The sequence below is a fragment of the Montipora capricornis genome, chromosome 9, assembly GCF_036669925.1.
Source record: "Montipora capricornis isolate CH-2021 chromosome 9, ASM3666992v2, whole genome shotgun sequence".
NCBI classification, from domain to species: domain Eukaryota; kingdom Metazoa; phylum Cnidaria; class Anthozoa; order Scleractinia; family Acroporidae; genus Montipora; species Montipora capricornis.
In genome coordinates this window covers 9,726,575-9,734,074 of record NC_090891.1, presented here as the reverse complement: position 1 = coordinate 9,734,074, position 7,500 = coordinate 9,726,575, and the positions used below count along the sequence as shown (strand labels likewise).

The 7,500-nt window shown below is 39.1% G+C and overlaps 1 non-coding gene across 1 annotated transcript; it reads right to left on the bottom strand.

The window, feature by feature from the left end:
- Positions 1 to 1,658: 1,658 nt before the first annotated feature.
- Positions 1,659 to 1,731, bottom strand: Trnak-cuu (transfer RNA lysine (anticodon CUU)). Its single transcript has one exon. It is a non-coding gene; the product is annotated as a tRNA-Lys (tRNA).
- Between the last annotated feature and the right edge of the window lie 5,769 nt (positions 1,732 to 7,500).

Below are 7,500 nucleotides of genomic sequence, written 5' to 3'. Positions count from 1 at the left end.
CCATCTGTGCCTAGAAGTATGGGATCACCTGTGTCCAAGATCAGAGTTTGGGACTATTTGTGCCCAAAAAGTGGAATTTTGTCTCACTTGAACAGCACTGTTGTTAATTTTTTTTTTTAAATAATGGCAATAAATATTAACGGCACTTCTGGAAGCAACTGCCGTGTCTGGTCAGCGGACACGAGGTACAATTTCGTAGTAAAGGTTTAAAAGCATCTACGTCCGTTACCGAATATCTGAAAAGTGGGAGACGGATATTGTCGCCTTTCAAACGCTTTATGGTGTTTTTTTGTTTATTGTGAAGTTACAGACTTGAATTGTTTTTCGCTTATTGATTTTTCCCTTGCCTTTAAGTTCAGCGAATACGCCTTGTGTCTTCTTTCTTTTTCTTTTTTTTTTTTTTACTTCGCCAACTGAATTTATTTATACAATTTATTGTGTTCCTTGGTGACGTCAATGAGGATGGTGGCGTTACAGTTGGAAATCGTATCTTCTAGGAAGCAGCACAATTCAACTAGTACTTTCTTTTCTAATCAATCCAATACACTACCAGATGATTCGTAATAAAGTTTGCACAGTTAGAAATCCTGTACATATCGTCTATTCCATTTACCAACGGTCGACCATGCAAGCACTAGCCTTTTCCAGCCTCCCAGATGGTAGGGAAAGAGAAAAAATCCACGCAGTTGTTTTCGTCTTCCCGACTATCTGGGAGCCTGGAACAGGCTATCCAAACACGGTCTTCCATTGCAACAGCAAGAAATATGATATAATTATTATTTTCTCAGAGTGAAATGTTGTGGTAGCCATGACAATCTGTGTAGCTGTGCATAATTCCGTGAATTGGAATGCATTAATGAGGTCACATCTTTCTCACTGGACAAATCAAAATATGATGCGTATTGGAACATCTTATTTCGGCTTGAGCTTTGAGGAACAAGCTTCATCGATTCAGTCTGAGTTGGAAATTGTCCTTGGAACGTGCATGAATCTATAACCTCTCATCCCAATGCTAGCATTTTACACTTAGTTTTCTGTGAGGATCCTTTCTTTAACTAAGCTCTGCTCACAATTTACTAGGTAACGTCGTCAATTTTGCATCTGTCTATTATAAAGTTTCAAACGCCCGTTCAGTGATTTAACTTTGTGACAGGTTACGATTTCGCAAAAAGAACGGGTGGTCGCTTTCATAGAGGCGAAAACAACTGACGAGTTACTTAAAGTAGACTGCCATTTCGGAAAACTCTATCTTTTGCCTGTGGCCGAAAGTTTTGACTTCATAAAGACTATCCCAAGACGCGAACCAAAGGTGCAAAGTCGTTAATGGGCCAAACGAAAGGTTCGATCTAAGGCAGCAAGGTCACGTGCTAAAACAAGAACACCAAACAAAAGAAAGGACCTCTCAACCGCTGTCCAACTTGCACGTAAAATTTGCTAAAATCCGATTTCTTGTGGAAATTGTGTTCCGCACTGCAATTGTTATTACTTCTGTTGCATTAGACCAGTTCCAGCTTTTTAAGTCTATGCTCAAACGTCCGTAGCCTGCGAACGCAGACGTATTTCCGGCGGTCGTTATCAAGTTTATACTCTATGTAAAACAAATTGATGAGTTACAGAAAAAGGCCACAGGACCGTTAGTTAACCAATAAAAGATACACCGCCCAACGTGGGGCTCGAACCCACGACCCTGAGATTAAGAGTCTCATGCTCTACCGACTGAGCTAGCCGGGCTCCGTGCTACCTAAACGCTGGCTGAACGTCAAAGAACAACGTGTGACGGCCACTTTTGGGCTCAGTGAAACTCATCCACACTGTTAGGTTCTTAAACTAGGGGCATTTCTGGCTTGATCATGCTGAGATACTGCCGAACATTTAAAATTATTATTATTTTGGGTGTAGTCGGAAAGGACATTAGAAAGACAATTGAAAGGCCATCGAAAAGCCACCACGTGGTCCGTTGACAATCCACTCCAAGGACAACTGTCATAAGTCCCGGAGCACAGTAGGTCAGAGCGTCGTACTTATGAATAATACTGCCAACGGTCACTGACGGTGCTGAAGTAAAAGGAAAGTCGTGCGTTCGATCCCCGCCGGAAACCAGCGTATTTTACAGACTACGACTCTGGTGCCGGTTTTAATGTCAGTCGTCAAAGCTTCATTTCACCAGAAACAGAACGTTTTTCCACAGCTACTTTGTCAAAAATAGAGTGTGTTCACTCACGTGATCAGTAACCTTGTTTTTCCACAGAAACAAAAGAAAACGTTTGCATGATAATAGATCTTAATTCCCGAGGCACATGACATGGGTACACCAACATGCCCACTGTGACGTCATGGGAAAACTATCTATACTTCCATACAATTTCGCTAAATCAATATGTTTCCATAGTTTCTCACTTTCTTAGGTATGTTGCCATAGTGCTATTCGAGTTTATGAAAGGAAGTTGGTCAAATGGCAATGTCACATTCAACGTTCTAAATGCTACATTGACCACGGACCACTGAGTGCAGACAAAATTCAGATTATCGCTCACCAAAAGCTTTCATTAGTTTGCCGAAGCCGAGTTTTCCAAGTGTTCTCAACCATTACTTGCATTTAAATGAAGATCAGCTTAGCGACATGGATGTCCTTTCACCGGCTCCCCTGTTCAAAAGACAGCTATGGATTGGTATTCTACCTGGTTATTCCGTATCTTGAAGTAATGCTGGGAAGTGGTGGTGTCCTTGGCGAACAAAGGGTGCGCCGCTTTTGACGAATTTTAACTTGGTGGCGTTCTTTTAAATGAGGTGTGAACCGTTCTATGTAAGTCCCTCCGACGGGACTTGAACCCGCAAACTTTGGCTTTCTTATCCATTAGGCCACGGAGGCAATCTTATATAATTGACTTCATTTACTGGTGAGCGGTGAAACAATATTTCGTTAAGCTTCCTTTCCTTGACCGAGACGACAGATAGTTCTTTGACAGTCAGGGTGCTTTACAAGTTTATGAAAGGAAGTTGACCAAATACCAAGGGTTAACTTTAGTGGCACTTTGGTTAGAGCGCCAGTCTTGCAAAGCGGCCATTAGTTCAAATCCCATTGGTGTCTTGGGTTTTATTGATGTCCAGGTGAGGTTTGTTGAAATCTGAATTCCATGACAATCTGTGTAGTTGTGCATAATTCCATGAATTGTAATGCGCTAATGAGGTTACATCCTTCTCACATCTCCAAGCTAGCATTTCACACTTCATTTTCTGAGTGGAACTAAGCTCCGCTCACAATTAGCTGGGTAACGTCGTCAATTTTTGCACCTTTCTCTTATAGAAATTTAAATTAAAGTCATTTCAGTCCGTGAGGTAACATTGTGGCAGGTTACGACTTCGCCAAAGAACGGATGGTTGCTTTCATAGATGCAGAAAGAACCGATGAGTTACTTTTTAAAGTAGTAGACTGCCATTTCACAAAAGTCTATTTTTATCGATCTGTGGCCGTAACCTTTGACTTCATAATTATAAAAGCTATCCCAACACGCGAACTAAAGGTGCAACTTGGTAATGGGCTAAACGAAGGATCAAAGGAGCGTAAGATAGCAAGAAACCAAACAAAAGAAAGGATTTTCCAACTTCCATGTAAAGGGACCAAAATCCGAATACTCTGACCAGGGTGGGAATTGAACCCATGACCTTTGGGTAAGATCACCGCTGCTCTACCGACAATTAATGGTGCACCGCCCAACGTAGAGCTCGGACCCACGATCTTGAGGGTAAGACTCTTGTGCTCTACCGACTGAGCTAGCCTGGTTACTCATTGTATGAAAACTGGCTGAACGTTCAAGAATATCTGACGTCAAGAGAGGATGATATATTACGTAAGTTAAAAGAGGGCAACTTGCATGTAGCATTAACTTGGAATTCATAGCTCATATAACAATATTAATAATAATAAAAATATTGATAATAATAATAATAATAATAATAATAATAATAATAATATTCTATATACAAGGCTAAAAGTTAAAAAATTAAAATATTTAAACCAAACGTTTTCGGTTGTTACCCTCTGTTACCCTCTGTTACCCTTTTGTAAATACACTGATGATGGCAAACAGCCGAAAACGTTTGGTTTGAATATTTTAATTTTTAACTTTTAGCCTTGTATATAGAATATATTTTACTAAGCGAACATTATGGCATAATAATAATAATAATAATAATAATAATAATAATATTAATAATATTAATATCAATAATATTAATAATAATAATAAACTTAATTTAAGTGTTAAGTGTATTTAGTGCTGAGGCACTAATTCCGGACACAGTCGACACAGCAAAGAAGGAGAGGAGCAGGACAGGAGAAAACCGAATCACCTCACCAACTCGAACAAAAAGGAGAGACGATATGATATGGGACGAAATTGTGATTCGAAAACGAGAAACTCTGTCTTGTCAGAATTTAGTTTCAGACGGTTGGATGACATTCACTCGTTGATGTTTAACAAGAGAATGTGAGAACGGATCATAGTTATTAAAAATCCGTTCTTAAATCTTGTTCCCATTGCTGCGCATACTTACAATTTTTTTACGTCACATTGCAACTGGCCAATCAGGTGCCTCTCTAAAAATAGCTGCGTACATAAAATTAGATTTTAAAACTATAATTGGAAGAGGCCCATGTAGGGGGGGTCCGTTTTCTTACCTCATCCTCTCTTGACGTCACTAATGCAGATTTCTAGTTCACTAGTGCTTAGATCACCACCAGGTTTCTGAGTCCAAATGATGTTTCTTGAGGAGTGAACAGATCTGAGTGATTTTTACACATTTAGGAACACAACCAGTGCAAGTGGATAGGGAAAATTAACAACTTTCTGTAATTACAGGCGTTAATACACTCAGACAAACAAAGTTTTAAATACCAACAGGAACCGAGCCAAGATCGCAGCACTCAAGTTGACTTTAGTGCAATAAGTTCAGAAATCTTCGTAGGCTAAAAATGAATAAATTCATCACAATCAAGAGCATCACCAAGTCATCCAGGAGCAGGAGAATAACTACAAACACCAGCTTTATAGGCCACCACAGTTACATGTATGATATAAATTTCTCTGTGAAGAAATTATTTAGTTTCTTTGCAAGCTGTTGTCGATCAGAGAAACACGTCTGTGGGGAAACGAGTCTCAGATTTACGGTTTACCAAGTGATCAATGGACTGGAACAGGGTACGTACTCTGGTCATCACAGCTATTCTGCATAATGATGAGATGGAAAATATTAATAGGTTTCTGCAGCATCTCTAACTAACTCAATGACCAAGTGACACTGATCACTATACTGTTTAGGACAGAGTTCGCTAATATACTACGCCATTGACTCTCAAATTTTATTATATTTCTATTAGCTTAAAGTATACCAGGGGTGAACCGGGGTGTATGAGGGCGTATCAAGATAGACCGTCGTTTTAAAGGTGAATGGGTGTTTAATATAATGAAGAATGTGTAGTGTTGTCAGAGGTAACTATAAGGTAGACCAAGAGAAAATGAGGGGATAGAGAGGGAGACTCCTGGTCCAGCCCTTGGGATATGTCATGTCTACGAAAGTTATTATTAGACGAGCGGAAGTCCTTGTTCTAGCGGAAGTCTGTATTCCGAGACGTCCGCATGCAGGCCAACCTCGGTCTGATGTTTGAAAGAAAATAAATATTCATTAGCCTTCCACGTGCGCCGCCATTTTCTCTCTTCACTAAGAACCTGAGAGCGAGACAAGACTGCATGCGGACGTCTCGGAAGACAGACTCCCGCTAGAACAAAGACTTCCGCTCATCTAAAAATAACTTTCGTGGACACGACATATCCCGACCAACGCCCTGAGCCTCCGTCTCTGTCCCTTCATTTTCTCTTGGGTAGACATGACACATTCATAGGATGATAAGACTTGCCAACAAATCAGAGTTTTCAAGGTTACGACTAAAGTCATCATGAACAACAGAACTTAAATTTCGGGCAGGTACCAATGATTTAATAGGTCGTTGTTTTTAACCCTTTCACCTCTAAGCCGGCCGAAACCGGCCATGCTTAGTATTTTACTCTTTCTAACGCCAGACGATTTTACATGTCAATGGGGAACCCTGGGAGTCGATTGGTTAACCAGCTGGAGTTTACAATGTACTGCCAGATGATCAGAAATGGATCAGATATGGCTAAGTCATTGACAAACTGCTCGTCCTTTCTAGTAATCATTAAATCCGTGAAACTATCCATTGGATAAAGTTATCCAGAGTTTCAACAACCTAGGGCAAGGACTAGAAATGTTCGTTGGCCTTGCAATCTTTTTACAATGCTCGAAGAGTGTTCCCCTAACACAGTCTTTTTACACTGATATCTAAATATCAGATTTGTTTCTTTTTTGTTAATAAGTGGGTATTCTAAATTGCCTAGCTACAGGATAATTAATTAATTAATTAATTAATTGACTAAAGAAGAAAGCTGTTGAACTCATTGCTTCAACTGTTGTTTTTATTGCAATTATTAAGAGCAAGAGGGAACAAATGACCAATCATGCACCTAATTTTCAATGACGTAATGTACAACATACAAAGCAGCTCCTCTCGCAAATAGTCGGGGCTACCACCACATAGTAAAGCAAAGCCATTTTAGATGATACATGGTACGTAGATAGTTGATTGGAGTTTTAAGAGCTAAATTGGGTAAAATGTTCAAAAATAAATTCCTAATAATAAGACTATACTGAAAATTGATCCATAAAAATCATCAAATAAAATGTCTATGTACAATTACTGTATAAAACGCAGTTCTTTAGTCTTTTCATCACGGTCTGGCAAATAGGAAAGTCATATTTCCCACTATTTATTAGGTTAAAACTATATATATTTGTTTGACACTGGTTATAATCTGTATATAATTTGTAATCAGTTATTTTTTAGATCACTTGTTACATCAAATCTCTCTTTTTAGTCAAAGATTGCTTAAACGCCTTCCAAAACTGAAAGGTCGTTTACAAAGCTAGTTGCTGAGATTGCGTTGATTTCTACATCGGAAAAACAAAGCAAAGACTTCAAGACAGAAAAACGGAACCTTTGACTTCGAAGCCCTTGCTAAACTATTGCTGATCCGTCAGACACCAGGCGTAAACATAAAGTGGGATCATTTTGAAAGTCTAGAATCAAGCATAACTGATTATCACTGAAAAGTTAAACAAGCGTTGTTTATGCAAGAGCTGAAACCAGTTCTTAATGCTAATCTTGCCAGTAACAAACAAGTTGTGACTTTATAAATAGATCACTTCAGAAGCCTACGAGTAGGAGCGTACAACTTCGTTGTATTTGTGGAACGGCGATTTTACATACCGAGTTATTTTTAGATTTATTTTCCCGCAAACCAGACTTTTATAGCTAATCACATGTCTCGCATTAGTAATTACTAGCCATGAGAATGAGAATGGTCACCAGCGCAAGCCAAATCGTATTTAAGAACTCAAATAAAAATAGCTTCATCTGTGAAAATG